General features: G+C 38.4%; 1 protein-coding gene across 1 annotated transcript in view; it reads right to left on the bottom strand.

Annotated features, from left to right (window-relative positions):
* Positions 1-19,732, bottom strand: part of LOC120774125 — a 231,230-nt gene that overhangs the window by 170,737 nt on the left and 40,761 nt on the right. The window contains exon 2 of the mRNA XM_040103496.1: positions 1,641-1,689. The gene's annotated coding sequence lies outside the window, so the exon portion shown is untranslated. The remainder of the gene's footprint in view (positions 1-1,640; positions 1,690-19,732) is intronic.

Here is a 19,732-nt window from a genome sequence, read left to right as displayed (position 1 = left end):
AGCCTATTTTAAAAGTTTTTAGATAAGATTTTTTTTTTAAATCGACTTAGTCCTATTACTTTCCGAACAAACCCTGTATATATGTACTTAGAAGCTATTTACCCAAACTAAGCAGTAGTTTTCAGAAAAGTAAGAAAGTCCAACTGTCTAACATTTAGGATTCTCGACCGGACACAAAAATAGAAATGTTTTACGTCAATTAAAGAGATTAACGATATTTCACTTGAGAATTAGTCAGCGCTTTAGGCGAGCATCTAATGAACTAAAAATAAGATGAATTCAATACGCCAAAAGATGAAAAAAAAACAAACGAATCGTGGAGTTGGCATAAAATAGAGTTAGGAACTATACTTCCAAAAATGACATAAGTCAAATAATAATAATAGCAACCGAAAGCTAAAACAAAGAGAATGGAGCTTTGGTAGAAGTTTACACAAGAAAGGAAAGTTCTCTGAACGTACTTCACTTAGGAGTTGACAAAAATGATTATTTTACATATGACTTAAGAAGCCCACAACTTTTGGTTTTAGGCCAAGTATCCTGTGGGTAACCAAAAAAACATTCGTTTGAAGGCGAGCTAAAGTGGGAAGACGAATTATCCCTCCCTTGTGCCTTGGGCATGAGACACGCCACATAAAAAAACACCTCCAATAAAAGAATCAAACCAGCCTCGAATGAGAGACCCACCTTTTGATGATGACCCTTGCAAACATTTTAAGGATTACGTTTTAAAGTAATGCATATGAAGTGTTAGTTGGGCAGGGCCGCTGCCAAGCTGGTTGATGTCCTCGTAAGAGCAAAAGTTGGCATCACCGCCGCCCAAACCTTGCAATGGACGGGACAAGAACTGAGATGAGTAGATGCTTGTGGCATTTAACACAGTGATCATATAAAAGAGCGCAAATTCGGTGTGGGATTCGTGGTGGGAGCGACTCTGTCGCCGAGGTCTAGCCATGACCCCGGTGGACGTCTAGCTACAATCCGCATCAAAGCGAAATTCTTTAACATATAGCGGATTTGCGCCCACGCACCGATGGAACATAAGAACGATGTGACAAACGGCTTCTATGAGCGCTTGGAGCGCACCTATGAGTGCTGTTACCTTCACGACGCGGTTTCAGCGCCAGGGTGGGCAAAGAAGGTATGTTTGACACAAAGGTCGGTAAATTCAGCTTCCATGATGAAACATCCTCAAATGGATTGAGGCTGTTGTTGTTGTAGCAAAGAATTCTGGATTGAGGCTGGTCAACGTCGCTAGGCCCGAAATATGGTCAAGATTACGTGGCTGTCTCTGGATCAAAAAGCCACCAACCAGCTCGATCAAGTTGTGATAGACGAAAGACCCGCCTCCGAGGCCTCGGACCACTATTTTTCAGCTCGTCGTTTCATCGCCTGCGGCATTCGCTGTTGCCAATTTCAATTTCATTAAAAAAGCTTTTCCTAAAGACATGAGTTTGAGACATTTTTAGCGAAGTTTTAAATGTCAATTAAGCTACTAAAATTCAAATTTGGGTCTCACTTTTATCCGAATGGAAAATAGAATAAAAATATAAATTAGGGTGTTTAGTATAATTTAATTCTATTAGCATATGGTTTTTATAAAATAACGCTAGATATTTGTATGGAGTTACATTACTTACTTTGTGTGCCTTAATTTATAATTTCCATGAAGATTTGTCGACGGTTCAACTAAAAAAGAAGGAAGAAGGTTTTTAGTGGTTTTAGTACACGCAGATTAAATATACATATATATACTTGTAAGTATGAATAAACTTGTACATATATACTGTATGACAAAAAAGTACACGGAAATTGTAAAAAAAAATATTATATTTTTCATCAATATTTATTTTGTTGCCTTCAAAGTAATCCCCACCAGATGTAATACACTTATGCCAGCGATTTATCCAGTCATCGGAACACTTTTCCTAAGCCATTCTTGGGATGGCCTTCAGCTCCTTCAGCGAATTTTGTTTTATCTCTTCGATCGACTGAACATGGTTTCCACGGAGCGACAATTTCAGTTTGGGGACCAAAAATCACACAGAGTCAAATCTAGTGAAGACGGTGTTTGATCGATGGTATTCATTGCATTTTTGGCTTCAAATTTGATCACAAGCGTGGCTCTTTGCAATGGAGCATTAGCATCGTGTAAAATCCATGAATTGCTCTTCCACAATTCCGGCAATTTTGAAAGGTCTTAATTTTGATTTACCGGCCCGGTTTTCCACTCCATTCCGATGATTATTGCTTGTTTGCATCTCTAACTAACAAGCCCATGCAGTGAGCATCATCTTGACTTTTAGTGGTTTTGGCGTAGTTTTTTGGTTTCGGCTCGGTTTTCCCCTCCATTTCGATGATTGTTGTTTCTTTGCATGTCAAACTAATAAACCCACATCTCATAAGGAGTTATAATGGTATCTTTGAAGGTGGGATCGGAATTCGCACGATCAAACATGTCCAAAGAGATCTGCTTATGCTAGTCTTTTTGAAAAAATGCCAGCTTTATCATGACAAGTCGAGCAAGAACGCGGTTCATAACCCAAATATCCACACAATCATTCGAACGGAGTCGAGCGAGATCTCGAACTCTCTTGGCACCTCTCAAACACTTGCCTGAAGATTTTTAAGCGACATATCCTTCACTTTTCTAATATTTCCATCACTTGAAGATGCCGAAGGTCGTCCAGAACGAGGCATGTCTTTAACGATTTGTTTGAGGACTAGTAAAAACTCGTAGGCTTCTGTTTTTGATAAAACTGAATCACCGTAAACTTTGTCCAATATTCGCAATGATTCACACGGAATTTGGTTAGAAATACAAAATTTCAGACAGAGTTTTTGTTCGATATTTGTATCCATTGTAAAAATCGCAACGCACTACTCAGGTGTACTGACTTAAGCAGCTGCTGTAAATAATCTAGTTGACAGGTCGCGCTCATATTTGACACAGTATTTAATGACAATCCTAACAACTAAACAAAATACAGGTTTTTGAAATATCATTTACCCGGAAAATATAAATTACAAATTTCGGGTACTCTTTTGTCACAATGTTTATATGTGTTTAACTCATGTATCTTGTGTGCTCGCTTTAACATCTTTGCTTTTTCAAACAAAGTCCATTGACCAACGGCTACAAATCCTCGAGTATAACAATATTTATAAATGAAATTAAATCACAAAATATCCAATTACTCGCTCACATTCAATGAATCTCAGTTTCCAACAAAGTGTTTGGATTTCAAACTAATTCCTCTTCCTTTTCAAACTTCTTAAAAGGAAAGTGAAATCTGTAGCTATTCATGTCCATAGATATATGTGTCTATATATGAACATAATTACATATATATACACATGTACATACTAGGCATATATGTATGTAAGCAAGCACATTGCTTATATTTCATCGCTTAAATACGCATTTATCACTTGGAGCACTTAAGTTCAAAGTACGAGTAAATAGAAATACAATGTATCCCACACACTCACACACACATATATTCTTACAAACACCCACACACATGCGCTGCGCTTATGATCTAGTTAAGAGCATTTGGTAAATCGTTGGCGTTTAGATGTATCATTAATCAACTTGTCCTTATGCCGCACTATACTACATATATGTATGTACATATGTATGAATGTGTATGTGTAGTGATGACCTCATGCCTGAGATTTTGAGCACCTGAACTTGCTTAAATGAACACAGTGTCTACCAAAACTATGTGTTTAAGGGGAATCCGTCTTATTACTGAAGATTATTAGTGTATAATAATCAATTCCATAAGTGCTTAAAGGCGCTACAGCTAAAATAGTAAGGAGTGCTGTTGTAATATTTAGCAGCGTGGTGAGTTTCGTTCATTATACACACCATACTATGGTATTTAATGCGCATAATTTTGTACTTTTTCTATATAGATTTGAATCTTTAACGATTTTGGCGGCTACTACCCAAAAATTTTTTGAAAATCGAGCTCTACAGTGTTCTCTTTCTCCATATATCCACTAACAGGACTCTCCCATTTACATACATGTGTAGCACATAAGTAGCTGTCCGTATATACAGACATATGTATCGAGATATGTATTCAGCTTCCCTCGTACCTCAAGCTTATTCTAATGTATCTTCATGCCAAAATGAACAGGTGTTTCCTAGTTCGTCTGCCGCTGTGTCGACATTGCACTTAATATTAGGTGGCGCTTGCCGCTTTCATTGTGTTATTATGGATGCGTAAGTGTCAGTAGTTCCGGGTGTCGAAGTTCATTGTAACATAATAAATTAACTTTCATCAAAGCATCAACTGTGCAAAAGTGCTAACCGAAGAGTGAATGTAATGCTGAGCGCTATAGTAGTGTATAAGTGTACTAGGGTGATCGATAAATAATAAAAAAAAAGTTTTTATTTTTTAATTGAAAGAAAGTTTCAAAAAAATTGGTCGATAAATGTTCAATAAATAAATAATGTAGTGTTGAAGTGTACTAGGGTGGTCCATAAATAATAATTAAAAACGTGCTTTTTTGATCAAAAGAAAATTTCAAAAATGTTCAATAAAAGTTAATGTAATGTAGCCTGGACTCCATACCGGGTAAGTGTACTAGGGTGGTCGATAAATAGCAAAAAAAAAGTTTTTTTACAAGAAAATTTCAAAACAATTTCTTCGAAAAATGTTCAATAAAAGTAAATGTAATGTAGCCTGAGCTCTATAAAAATATCTAAGTGCACTAGGGTGATCCTAAATTATAAAAAAGGGGTTTTTTTTGATCAAAAGAAAATTTTAAAAATGTTCAATGAAAGTTAATGTAATGTAGCCTGGACTCCATATCGGGTAAGTGTACTAGGGTGGTCGATAAACGATATTTTTTTTATTAAAAGAAATTTTCAGAAAAAAATTTCAGAAAATTTTCAATACAAGTGAATGTAGCCTGAGTAGTATCTAAGTTTCTAGGGTGGTCAATAAATAAATAAATAATAAAAAACAATGTTTTTTTGATGTTCAAAAAAGTTCAATAAAATAGAATGTAGCCTGAGCTTTATATGGGGCAAGCGTACTAGGGTGTGCGCTAAATAATAAAAAAGTGCTTTTTTGATTAAAAGAAAATTTAAAAATAATGTTCAAAAATGTTGCATAAAAGTGAATATAAAGTAGCCTCAGCTCGATGTAAGGCAAGTGTACTATGATGGTCGATAAATAAAATTTTTTTTTATTAAAAGAAAATTTCAAAAAAATTTGTTCAGAAAATTTTCAATAAAAGTGAATGTGAATGTGGACTCCATATCGCGCAAGTGTACTAGGGTGGCCGATAAATAATAATTTTTTTTCAATCGAAAAATTTTCAACAAAAATGAATGTAATGTAGCGTGAGCTATATGTAGGGCAAGTATACTAGGGTAGTCGATAAATATTTTTTTCTTTTATTAAAACAAATTTATTTCAAAAGTGTTCAATAAAATATTTAAAATATTTAATTTTCTGCATGACAGTTAACAAAAATTTGAAAATTAAGCTAAAAAGCAAAAATACAATAAACTATTTTTAATATGATATTGCCTAAACCCATTAAGTTTAAATTTCGGTACTTAATTTAAAAAAAAGTCGAATTTTTCTTAATTACCTGGAAATAAATAAATAAATAATTTAAATTTGAGTAAAGTCATTGTTTACTCATTTTCAAAATTTACCGTTACTGCCTCTCTTCCAATCAGTTCTGATCAAAAAATATTATTTTTACATCACATACTTCCTATCACCCTAGTAAAGCAGAATCACGTAGACAGTTTCAACTATTTTCAAACAATCAATGAAATAGTTTCGTTCGATTTCCTAAAATTCCAAGGCAACCCTCGTGAAATATCGCACATTCACGCATACATATGCACACATATCTATCAACGTGCAACGCGCTGTAACTAAATGAGCGTGTGTGTGTATGTGTGCAATCGCCAGCATGTGCGCGCCTATATAATTTAGTTGGGCACCGACATCGAGGCACATCATCAATAACGCAAATTAACTTCATATTTCAGCCGCATTGTTGCTATTGTTGCACTCGTTACATACACATTAGAGTTTAATTACGTGCAAACGTGTGCTGAATATGCGTCATAACGGCACAGAATCGGTCCTGATGGCTCCTTGGGGTGAATGATTGTTGTGTCTGCCTCTAGGTGATTGCTGCTTGATGATGATGATGAGTTATTTGGGTGGGAGGTGCTCAAAGCAGCGCTGTTGCTTTGAAATTAATGACTGTTACACTTAAACGCTGTCTTTTTCGGTATTAAATATTCATTGTTATTTTAGTTTTTCAGGCTATTCTAAATAACATAATCGAACCCGGACGAGCTTTTTTCACTTCATGCCTTCTGAGTTCTTACTTAATGGTTGCACTGTTGATCATCGGTTCTTCAGACAAACGCTGAACAACCAGGAAGAAACTGTTGAGATGCTCCAACTCGTCGGCTGACGTACAGCTTCTATAACTGGCGTCCAGTAAGATTCTTAACCTTGTCAATCTTGAGCCGAAAGGATCTTAAGACAGTGCATGAACCGATAGTAGCCCAGTGCTGGACAATAGAAGCTTCCGCGAAACCCCTACTATCCTGTGATATAACTCACGAGGAGAAGGTAGAACCGACCCGTTCCCATTCTACAGATAGCGAGGTTGGGGCACTTTCTTTGCCAGCTCATTGACATTACAATCACAAGCGATTTCGCTGTGGACTGGCACCCATATTAGTCTTATCATAAAGTGACTTAAAGCTATTGAAAACGAGGTTTGGCATTCCTTAGTGAGCTCAAGGCTAATATCGCCGCTCTGCTAACAGAATCCTTAGGATTTTTCTGAAAGAGGCTACACTCCGGAACAGTAAATATAACGCTACCTTAATGGCAGTAACCTCGGCTTGAAAAACATAGCAACAGTTAGGAAGTCTGGCACTGCAGTCGATATAGAGTTCCTAACAATATACTCCCCCACCAAACTTCCCGCAAGCTTTGACCCATTCAGTAATCCGTAAAGATGCTTACTGAAGCTTTCCTTCGACGTGGCCTTCTCACAACTCTTTTGCAATTTGGTGTGTCAACTCTCTTATCCAAAAAACCCGGTTTAATGTCAAAGAGTATGAGAGTTTCCGAATGTTTAAATATGTGTTCATTTAGAAACCCGGATTCTCTCAGTCTGATAACAAATTTCATACACCTTCCCGTAATATCTGTGGGCGCTATATGCAAAATGACATTAAATGCCATTATTTTAATGAACCTTAGTGCACCACACGTTGAACACTCCCAAGCTTCCTCGCAAATATGGTTTTTTAGGACCATCCACCAGACAAATACTCCTTAGCTATGGCATCGTAGAGCCAAACGACTACTTTCGGTGAGAGATCCCACCTTTTGCCAACGGCTCCGATGCAGTAGTGTAAGGCAATCAATGCTTTCCTCTACTATCTCTTCAATATTAGGCTTCCATGAACTTTTGCTATCTAGGACGAGCCCTAAAGGCTTCATTGTTTCCCCAGATTAAAGACGGATGATGCCTCCAAGATCTCGTATCTTCCAGTAAATAAAACCATTTCAGTAATGATGGTATATTTATAACATTTATTCTCACCGTTCTGAAATTTCGCCGTCAGGCTTGACGATCACAGAAAATCCCGATTAAACTTAGAATACTTAAACACGCAACAAAAACTACTCAAAGCCTTGGAAAGAAGCTAGACGAAAATGTGATAACGAGTAATACCATAAACTCCATCTACCGAGTGTTCGACCGAAAAACTCAAATACTTTTGGTATTCCCACACACGGACAATCGTACAATTAAAAATTATTGTTTATTTACAAACAATTTATTTAAATTGCATATTTAATTTTCTGCCACACATAATTGAATTTCACAAAAGCCAGCTAGCAATTTCGACAAACGTTATCAACAGTTATGCTTGTGTGAATATGGTGGTTTTGCAAAAATTATTTATAAAAAGGCACATACAAACAATGAAAACAATAATTACAAAACTTGCAGCCGTTTCCCATCCCCTCCAACAAGATTTATGTTCACGCCATCAATGCACTGTTATTCATACCGACATTTCACTGTTTATTAATTTATTTCGTATACAAATAAAAAGCGATTTTTTCCCACGCGCGAATTGCGGATAGTAATTTTCACAAAGCAGTCAACTCAATTCAATGCCAGCGAAAAAATATTATTTGCAGTCTTCAATTAAAGTAGCGCGCTCTCGTTTCACGCGCACCCGCCAAAGGGGGAGGGGCGAAGCTGCTGCGCGCCAAATGCGTAATAAAAGAAATAAACGATGAAAAGGCAAGTGAAAATGGACAGTTGTGACTATATACATATATATTATATATATAAATATATACATATATATATTTATGTTTATACGATTCCATTGCTGGCGTTGAGTTGCAACAACATTTCGAAAAAGCCAGCAAAACACGCATAAAAAGGACTGATGGTCGGCTAAGCGCTGGGGCCGGTGCTCAATTAACCCAAAATCTATCTGAGCGTTAGCGAAAAGCAAAAACAACTTGAAACTGAAAATGAAATATTTTAGAGAGCAATTATTTTTGAATACTTTCTATTAAAAATGAATTTATTTTATGCGGGTGCTAAAAATAGAAATAGAAAATTACGCAAAAAGAAAAATAACAGTGCTTAAAAGAGGTTTCAATTTTGTAGAATTGCCTATAAAGAAGACGAGTATAGGTTATTTAACTGTTTTAATTCTAGGAGGATGGAGTCATGTAGAAGTGAGGAAAGTTATCTGAGTGCCATTCACTTTGCAGTGGCCAGAAACGATTCTTTTACATATGGCTCAACTAGCTCATGGCTTTCGATCTTAGACCAAGTATCCTCTCTGTAGCAAAAAAAAATCATTTGAAGGCGAGCTAAAGTGAGATGGCGAAATAGGGTTTTGTGCTTGGTTTCGGATCCGCCACGTAAAAAACACTACCAATGAAAAAGCTTAAACAGCTTCGGATGCGATAAACTCAGCTACAACCGCTTAATCGGTCTCTACTCCTATAAAGAAGAACAATTCTTATATAAGAAGTTAATGTTTTTTGTAGGTATGTATTAATATTTAATATATTCCACACTCGTTGGAATTAGGCTGATCCATAAGTTAGATTTCAGTGCCACGAGCTCCGTCTCTCTTAGACAATTGAAATCTTTTATGTTGTCATGTGCCGAATAAGCTTTCTGAGCTTATCTTGTCAAATTTGTTGAGTAAAAATGGATCCCAGCCAATTTGCAGAAGATGTGATATCAAAGAAGCTTTAATCACAGTCTTCTGACTGCTTTAGCTTAGGTTAGGTTAAGAGGCCGATGCTAAGTGGGATCCTATTTGGATAGCTTAGAACACCGGTACGTTGTGGTACCTAAAAAAATCGTATATACCAGATCATAAGACCTTTCTAATCGACAAAGTGCTTTGAGCTACGTATAACAGATTTGATGTATTGATGATTGCTAGTGATTCCTCTGTGACCTGACACTCAAACGAATATGATGATGAAGTAACTCGATGCTATTTCTTGGGAGGACATATACTCCTTGATTGGTTTTGAGCGCTCAGTTAGCGCTTGAGTGAGTCCGTATGTGAGTAGAGAGAAACTCCACAGAGTGGCCTCTGCAACGCAGTGATCCAAATTTTTAGGAATGCAGTTGAAGAAAGATAAAATATAGGCGTGCCCTTGTTCAGACCCCTTCATATAGAGTTGAAAAAGGAGAAAATTTCATCGTATACTTGTTCTGATCTCTTCATATACCCAGCTTCTGTGAGCTTTAGAGCAACCTTCACAGTCTGCCGGCAATGTCGTGAGCTATGTTTAAAATGGCATTAATACTACGTTTTATTGGTGTAATCCGTAATAAACTCGAGATGGCGAGGAGTGCTGTTCTTTGGACACTTTCAAGCTTTTTAGCAAGGGTAGCCTTTTCGAGGGCCCTTCACCAATACAGCATACATCATTTTTGGCTGACAATCTCCACCTTTCTTTATAGCTCCTCCACAGCAATATAAGACAACCGATGCTTTCCTCTCTCTCCTCTCAATATTTGGGCTCTACGAAAGCTTTCTATCAAGAATAAGCCCTCGGAATTTAATCTTAGTATAGCTAAATGAGAAAGTGCCGAGATGATGTCCCCTGTAAAATATAACGACAAAGCTAGCGTATTATCATTGCCGAAATTTTGATCCAAGCGAACGGAAGGCACTTAAGAACCTGGTGAAAGCCAAATTAGCAAAAGCTGATCTAAGATTAGTTCGAAGCACGAAGATTGAATATAACCAAAGTTTTGATTCAACATCGAACAGTCTGCTTTTTCAAGACGGAATCAAGAAATTAACATCCGTCTACCCTTTCGTCGTAGGACACGTCAATTTTTTAAGAGGGAACCCGGGAGAAACACCGCAAAATAGATTCTTCTTCTATTTCGGATATAATCTGATAATCGGAATGAGGACTTAGTAGATTTTTATTTTATCCGAACGATCTTCTTTATTAAATTTAGATTCTAGTGCGGATTACTAATTTTTTGGCGAATGCGAACTTACATTCCAATGAGATGTAGTTAAAACTCGGTTCCACAGGGTTCCAATGAGAGGTAGTTGAAACCTTGTTCTAAGGATTTACTTATCTAAATCTGATACTTAATCTTTAAACTCTAACTGAGTAAAACATTCCGGCTTTTCAGATAGGGCCGCCAAACTTTGGTAGAAACATCTAAAGTCCACTTAAATTAATTGGCTCTGCCTGTCACCCATTTAAACTAGTCGAAAAGCTTGTAGTTGGGTAACCTCTATACTAGAGGTAATTACAATCGCACTCAATGCTTATGGCTGAATAGCCAGCTGCAAAAACAACAGCAAAACTAAAAGCAGAGATATGTAGGAAACGAAATAGAAGAGTAGCTAAAATGAATTCTGTAAACTGAAATATAGAAGGGACTCCGTTTTAGCAACGAACTGTATTTACAAATTGACAGTAGCAGTTGAAAAAATGTGGAGGAGAGAAAGAAGCCGAGCAACCGAAAATATAACAGGAAAGGGAAGTACCGAGTGTCGAATGCCTTGTGGCGCCAAGTGGTATACGCATCCCGTTTACATGAAAACAAAATTCTGATGCGCCAGCACACATTTTTCGGCATATGCTGATTTGCCAAGTAAGACCTGTAGGAAAAAATTGCGCGAATGCAAATAAATGTGGCTCAAGCTGTACGAAACTGACAATTCCAACTAATAAGGCCGTTGTTTTGAGAAAAATGGTTTTCAACTATGTAATCTCGTAAGAGTATTTTTTAAAAATATATTGAAGTAGCTCTAGTAGGTACTTAGGGTTCTATTTATCCTTCGACATTATGTTATCTTAAGTACTCTTTTCCCAATATACTCTAATATTACTTTCTGTATCACTCCGTCTATATATTGACCATCTATGTTTATCTAAAACCGGTTTTTCCAACAGGCCATCCACTACCCTAACTATTCAGACACATTGTACATAGAATACTGCAGCCAAACAGACGGAATACCCAACTCATATGTAGTCTTTCTGTAGCTTTTTATGCCGTGCCAATGCCGTCACTCAGCAGAGAGCACAAGCTTCGAGGTTCAAGGGTGAAAAACTATTGAGTGCGAGCTATTATCAAAAAGTGAAGCGAAAAAACAACAAAAAACGCTTTTGGTGGAAATTTTAAACCTCTAATTTGGCCGCAACAAAACCGTAGACTCGGAAAAAAATTTGATTGCAATGACGTTGGCAGGAATACACATTTTACAAATTTATGCAGACTTTACTGTGCTGTTGAGTTTTTTAGGGGATGTATGAACAGCTTGCTGGTACATCTGGGTATCTTTAAATGCAGCTTCGAAGGCTGAGCACTAATTTTTTCAACTCTTTGCGCTTGGCCAACATTTTGCAATAAATTATTTCGAAATACTGTTTATTGACAACTAAATGGACGAAGTCGGATTACAACCATTTTCTCTTTTCATATAACAGCATTTCTGAAGAAGGTATCCTTGGCACAACGGTCGGTAAATTTAGTCTCCATGATGAAACATCCCAAATGGGTTGAGGTTGATCGACTTCGTCGGACCCGAAATATGGTTATCCGTAGTACTAAATTCCATCAAAGGAAACTAGATCGAGCCACTGACTGTCTCCGGATCGAAAAACTATCACCCAGATCGACCATGTTGTGACAGACGGAAGCCACGTCTCCAGTGTTTTAGACGGGCGTACGCTCCGTGGTCCGAACATTGAATCGGTCACACGTCACAAACACAGGGAAAGTTCGACGGCGAGAAGCTGCAATCAAGACAGACAGCCGAACGATTTTCTACTCGACTTGCACTCATCAGCAACTCGGTATAACGGAACTGTAGGACGGCATTTCAAGTTCCTTACGTATAACTGCAAACAAAACCATTGATTGAAAAGGCAAACGAACAGCTGGTTTGATTTGGAGTGCCGTGCCGCAGTGGAGAGAAACCTGACTGCCTACCTCGCAGCGTTACAAACGAACATAAAATGTGCGGGATGGGAAAGATTCCGAGAGTATAAGAGGGAAGCGAGACGTATTTTCAGACAAAAAATAGAGAGGCCGAAAGGCGTGAGTATGAAGAGCTTGACAAGCTGGCCGACAGGGGTAATGCTCAAAAATTCTACGAAAGGATGATTGTGGAACTCCCAGAGTTGATCTAGTGACTGATCGCCAGAGCATACTGAAACTATGGAGGAAACACTTTTCCAGCCTGTTGAATGGCAGTGAAAGCATAACACCGTGAGATGGTTAAACCGATTTCCCAATCGAAGAAGATGGAGTGGATGTTCTATTTCTCGTTCCATGAAGAAGTTCGAATAGTAATCACCCATCTGAAGAACAACAAAGCGCCGGGGCCGATGGATTGCCGGCCGATCTATATAAATACGAAAAGCCAATAATGAACATGCATCAGCTTCTTTGTAGAATATGGCCAAACGAAAGCATGCCCGACGATTGGAATTTAAACGTACTCTACCCAATCCACAAACGGGAGACACCACAATCTGCGTCAATGACTGTGAGATAAGCTCAATATCGCATATAAGGATCTTCGTCCACCGTCAACAAACTGATTGTACCTTATCAATGTGGCTTCAGGCCTGGAAAATCAACAACTGACCAAATATCCAACATGCGCCAAATCTTGAAAAGACCCGTGAAAAGAGAATCAACACGCACCACCTCTTCGTCGATTTCAAAGCAGCTTTTGACAGTACGAAAAGGTGCTGCCTTTATGCCGTGATGTCTGAGTTTGGTATCCCCGCAAAAGTAATACGGCTGTGTAAACTGACGTTGAGTAACACCAAAAGCTTCGTCAGGATCGGGAAGGACCTCTCCGAGCCGTTCGTTACCAAACGAGGTTTCAGACAAGGCAACTCCCTATTTTGCGACTTTTTCAACTGTTAGTTCTGCTTTCTGTCGACTGGATAAGGAAGCAAAGGAAAAAGGTCTATGCAATGAACGAGGACAAGACGAAACATCTTCTGTCATCAAACAAGACCGTCGTCGCACTCGCAACTTGGCTCTCCCGTCACTGTCGACATTCATAACTTCGAAATCGAAGAAGTTTTCTATATTAGAACGTCTATCTTGAAACCAGCATTAACACCAACAACAACGTCAACCTCTAAATCTTCAGTTGATTTAAATCTTGCGTTAATTTGAGACACCCTATAGTTAATTCCAATTTTGTGTGTATTTTGGAACACCCTTTACTTGTCAGTTGCACCCGCACTTATACCTTCCGTATTTGATTTTTTTTAAAACAGCACTTTTTTGATTGTTGCAGTTTTTGCTGCAGCATGTTCGGCTGTCCCCTGCAACGGCATTTTTCAATGTTCGCTTAAACTGTTGACATTTGTCACCTTTCGTTGACGGAATGCAATTTCAGCAACGGAAACGCTGACAGTTAGTGCCATAGCTGTAATAGCAACAACAATAAATGTCGTATCGATAAAATTTTAAACGATGCAGTTAACGGGTTTTATTACAAACGACCACACACACACACACACTTTGGCACATTCATCAATTTATATATGTACAAGTATGTGTATGTGTATTTAGAGCCAAAAATCGAACCATGAGTGATGTCTGGCAGCCACAATGATGCGTTCTTCTCAATTAATTGATAAGGTCCAACGTAATCCATATCCATTAGTCAAATTTGAGGTCATCATTTTGTGCTGAGCAGACAAAATTTGTTGGTTGTGCGTGCAATTTATTGTGTGCGTGGCATTAATTTTCTAGGGATTTTTGCCTGTTTGCAGTCTAGTGTGTCTGTACTTGCGTATATAAATGTATGGCGATTAAATGCTTAGTCAATGATATTTTGACAAGGTAAAATGAACGCCATCATATGTGGCAAATGTAATAATCGCAAATATTTGCTTAGAATTTGACAAATTGAAACACTCATTGACTTGATGAGTCTATTGAATATTAATTCGAACAACACTAATTACAATAATTTCCACGAAATTTGCGAAATCTTCGAACTTGAGTGGCAGAGAGAGAGAGAGAGCGCAACTAATATAGAGCGTAAGAAAAGAAAGAGAAATTTAATAGGTTCTAATACTAGGGCCTGATGCATTCTTGGCTGACAAGCCGGCACAACGTTATAAATCCACGTGGACACTTAATTGGAAGACTAATTTAATTTCAACCATTTAAGGGCTGACATGGGTTTACGGGTTTTAAAAAATCGAATTTTTTTATGATCTTATTAAATAGTGTCCTAAATTTTCAAGTTTATCCGGGTAATAGTTTCCGAGATACAGCCTTGAGAACTTGTGCGCTCGAGGCTAGTTAGGCTAAGCGATCCGTCTTTAAACGTGTTTTTCTCGAAACTGTGTTTTAAAAGTCGGTTGGCAAAATTTCTCGAGAACTACTCAACCAATCTTGATGCGGTTTTTTCTGGTTTTCGCTCAAATATGTCTAACTTTGTCTACGAAAAAGTCTTTTTATGGGGAGTTCTTCTTGTTTACTTTAATATGAAAAAAACTTCCGCCGAAAGTCATCATATTTTGGGTGGAAGTTTATGGTGAACATGCTGTAGCAAAGCAAAAGTGGCCAAAAGACGTTGTAAGATTGATTTTGACGCCCCAACTGTATGGCAAATTCAAATATCCACGACGCCAAGTTAATGTTCTGTATTTAGAGGGAACAGAAGAGCATGCTAATGAACTTCCAAAACCATTATGACTGTTATTTATGTTACAAAACCGGTTAAAAACTATATAGAACAAGCGAAGTTTTAAATCACCCACTTTATAGTCCAGACCTTATGTCCGCTGACTACCATTTGTACCGAGCCTTGCAGACCGCCCTCCCTGGACTATGGTTCACATAAGAACAGCGTATAAATTGGCTTGATTCATTCTTGGCTGACAAGCCGGCGCAATGTTATAGATCCAGATAGCCTATAGTTTGAATAATTCAAGTTAGTATAAGTAGCACGACTATAGTGAAGACCCTCACAGCCCATGTAGCTAGAGGTGAGCATAAGCAGTATTAATTAAAATTTATATCATCTCCAAGGTATTTTCTTACTTAATATAGCAGATTCCGATGGACTAACTCTGTTCGATGCGACCACATGACGGGCCTAGTTGGTATAATCGGCCAGGAGCTTTCAAAGATTTTTCTAAAGTGGAATGATACTTAATAGCTTAAAGCACTTATTTCCATCTCTTTACCTTTTGCATGTGTCGTAGTTTTTCTGCCCAAAAACCAGCACTGAAGGCCCGTGAACCACCACTAACTAGGGAATTTTGTAAGTAAACTATCCAGCTGTGATTTTTAAGTGAGCAATGCTTTATGATTAATGACATTTTTGAACATTGAAAATTAGTTCTATTTTGCAATACTCGTAATCATCCAATAAATAAATGATTTTTGGTTTACTTTTCTTTTTCTAACTAATGGGTAATCCAAGTAGAAGTAATTTTTTTATGAGAAAATGTCGTTGTGTCGTGACGTGTCGACTCGGCGCCGTTCGCAATTTACGTCGAAGTCTTAAATTGAAAGCGTACAAAATACAGCTTGTGCAAGAACTGAAGCCACTCGTCGACCTTCCCAAGCGACATTACTTTGCTCTATAGGCTCTTGAAAAGTTCCGAGGAGATCCCACTTTTTCGAGCCAAATTTTGTTCGACGATAAAGTCCATTTCTGACTCAATGGGTATGGAAACAAGCAAACAAGCCGCATTTGGGACAATGGTCAACCTGAAGATATTCAAGAGCTGCCATTTCATCCAGATAAAACGACGGTTTGGTGTGGTTTATAGGACGTTGGAATCATTCGTCCATATTTCTTCAAAAATGATGCCGGTGAGAACGTAACCGTCAATGGCGACCGTTATCACGCCATGATAACCGACTATTTGATGCCTGAAATTGAAGCTCATAGTCTCGGCGACATTTGTTTTCAGCAAGACGGTGCCACTTGCCACACAACGCATCAATCAATAGATTTGTGGAGAGAACACTCGATCATTTTAACAAACTCGCTTCAATCCAGGCCTTTGGGCATAACACCATCTGAGAGTAGCCACAGCAAATCTTTGAAAGAGACAATCTTAAAAAAATATTCTTCCGAATGATAATAAACATTCTCCATTAAATTTGAAGAATCTGTGTTTTTTATTAAAGTAAGGAGTCTCGAAATAGATCACCCTTTACTTTTCTTATTCTAACTACAATTTTGGTAAATATTGCTGAATGCCTGTTGATATTGTGATCTAGTGCTTCATAAGTTAAATTTATTGCGCACGTCTGAATGTATAAGAAGTCAAAAACTTAAAGAATTTAAAGTAAAATAACATCGCACATAAGTTTATTAAGCTCGCTATGCATAATATTGAGCTCTCATTTGTTTGACGTGCATTGTAAACCGCAGTCTAATATCTAGCGCTCGTTTGCCATGCCACTCAAGTGTTTAGTCACATCAAAGGATTACATAAATTTGTGAGATCACGCTTGCCAACGACGAAAGCGCTCTAAAGCACAGTATTACCCAACCAAAAGTCGCAACAGTGCGTCGCCGGCAACGCGTTACTTTAAGGAAGACAGGAAGGACAAACGACTAAAAGAATCGCATGTCTGTGAAACAAAAAGTGACGTCGTCGTTGTCATTCGCCAACGTCAAATGAACCCAACAAAACAGAAGCAATGTGCTGTTCTGTGGTTAAAAAAGTAACACACGCACACACATGTAAATATATATTCATGTGTCTGTGTGTGTTTAGAGTCAGTGGAATATAGCTGCGTGACATCGCCGCCCTCGTCATCATCCTGCCACGCGCCTGGCTGGCATGCTGCCTACCGCACCGCTCCCACCACAAATTGGTATCGCTGTGTCTGTGTCTGCATCTAATGCTCGTCCGTCTGTTTATCCGCCCGTCTGTTCGTCTGCGCGCATTTCCAATGAAAGCGTTCACCATTTGCTCACCAATGGTGTTGCCACTGTCGCAGTTTTCACTAACAATCTGCGCTCGCCTTCAATGCTCTGCCCTCCCTTTATACGCTGCCCTTCCTTCGCCGCCTTTCTGCTTTGCTTTACTTTTGTCTGCTGTGGCTTTTTTGTTTTTCGTTGTTGTGGTGTGTAAAAATAATCCTGTCGCAGCATTTCAAGGATGTTGAGCATGTCAGTCGGCTCTGATTTCCTCGTTGTTACTGCTGCGCTTGTGTTTGTTGTTGTTCTACAGTTTCGCATTGGCAAAATACGCGTAAGTTAACTGTCATTTCAAGCAACACACTGGAGCGCTTCAATTTTGCCTGTTTGTTGTTGTTGCTGCATTTTTTGTTCGCGTTCGCATATGTCAAGCGTATAAAATGTGTTTCGTTACATCGAGGTTTTTTTCCTTCTTTCTTTTTCTCCCATCCTAATGACGTTTCTTCGTTTCATTACGCTTTTCCCTTGACGTTTTGCTAAAGCCCTTGTAAACAACAATAACAAGACAACTGCAGCTAATGGACGCTTTTTCGCTCTTTATAAAAGCCTGTTATATTACACTATTGTTGTAGCGGTTGTTGTTGTTACCATAGGTTCTCCAAATGTTTATATTTGTTGTTGTCTAACTCATTCTGCTGTTATAGTTCAAGTAATTGGCATTTGATGAGGTAACTACGTGCCCGCATATGTGTGTGCTTAGTGAGGCAACTCGTAAAATGGTTCGGCATCCCGAAAAACGGGACTACGGTGTAAACTTTTATACAATATATTGAAGATTTTTATGAGATTTACAGTATTTATCTTGTTCACATATGAGGAATTCTGTTATATTATAAAATTGAAGAAACACCAACCGAATGTGCCCAAAGACAAAAAACTAGATGATTCGTAGTATCGAGTTCACCTCCAAAATTTCTTCACGGCGCCAATCGAAGAAAATATTCTCAGCTTTTAGTGGTTTGTCTCTGATTTGCCGAACAACACTTCTGAAGATATATACTTCTATGTACCAAAAATACTAACGGACTCAAGATTAAGAGTCAAACAGAACATAATGTTTCAAAACAGACCTAAGTGTACAAGTATATCTCCTTATTTTTGATCTTCCTAGGTTCAAGATCAAAAGCCCACCGTCAACAAACTGATTCGACCTTATCAGAGTCGCTTTATGCCTCAGCAACTGATCAGTCTTGGAAAAGACCCATGAAGAGAGGATCGGCACACCACCTCTTTGTCGATTTTAAAGCTGCTTTTGACAGCACGAAAAGGAACTGCCTTTATGCCGCTATGTCTAAATTTGGTATCCCCGCAAAACTAATACGGCTATGTAAACTCACGTTAAGCAATACAAAAACCTTCGTCAGTATCGGGAAGGACCTCTCCGAACCGCTCGATACCGAACGAGATTTCAGACAAGGTGACTCCCTATTGTGCGACTTCTTCGATCTAATGTTAGTGAAAATAATTCGAGGTGCAGAGCTTAATCCAGAAGTACAATCTCCTATAAGAGTGTACAGCTGACGGCGTACGCCGATGATATTCCTCAGCAGCCGCGCCGTTAGTTCTGCTTTCTACAGACAGGATGAGAAAGCAAAGCAGATGGTTATGGTATTAAACGAGGGTCATCGCACTCGCGACTTGTCGACAGTAATAACTTTGAAGTCGTAGATAATTTCGTCTATCTTGGAACCAGTATTAACACCAACAACAATGTCAGCCTAGAAATCCAACGCCTTATAAGTTATACGAGGACATTGACATTGTCAGGCGAATTAAGAGACAGCGGGTATTCTGCTAAGGTCTTGTCGTTCGAATGGATGAAAAAACTCCAGCTCTGAAAGTATTCGACGCAAGACTCGCTGATCGAAGCAGAGCAGAGGGAAGAGCTCCACTCCGTTGGAAAAATCATGTGGAGAAGAACCTGGCTTCGCTTGGAATCTCCAATTGACGCCACCTTGCGAAAAGGTAGAACGACTAGTGCTCGGTTGTAAACTCGATTATAAGCGGTATCTACATCAATGAGGAAGAAGAAGGTGCAAGATCTTTTTGACCTTACTCTCTGCGCCATTGCTGGCAGTTATGTGTCTACCAAGTAAAGAAACCATATTCCCAAAGTGCCAATATGGAAAATAGCGCATAAGAGGGCGGGGATTCAGAAAGATTTGATGATACGAAAATATAGCTTCACCCTTCTAATCG

Source organism: Bactrocera tryoni, chromosome 4 (genome assembly GCF_016617805.1).
Source record: "Bactrocera tryoni isolate S06 chromosome 4, CSIRO_BtryS06_freeze2, whole genome shotgun sequence".
Taxonomy (NCBI): Eukaryota; Metazoa; Arthropoda; class Insecta; order Diptera; family Tephritidae; genus Bactrocera; species Bactrocera tryoni.
This window is presented reverse-complemented; position numbering and strand designations above follow the sequence as displayed.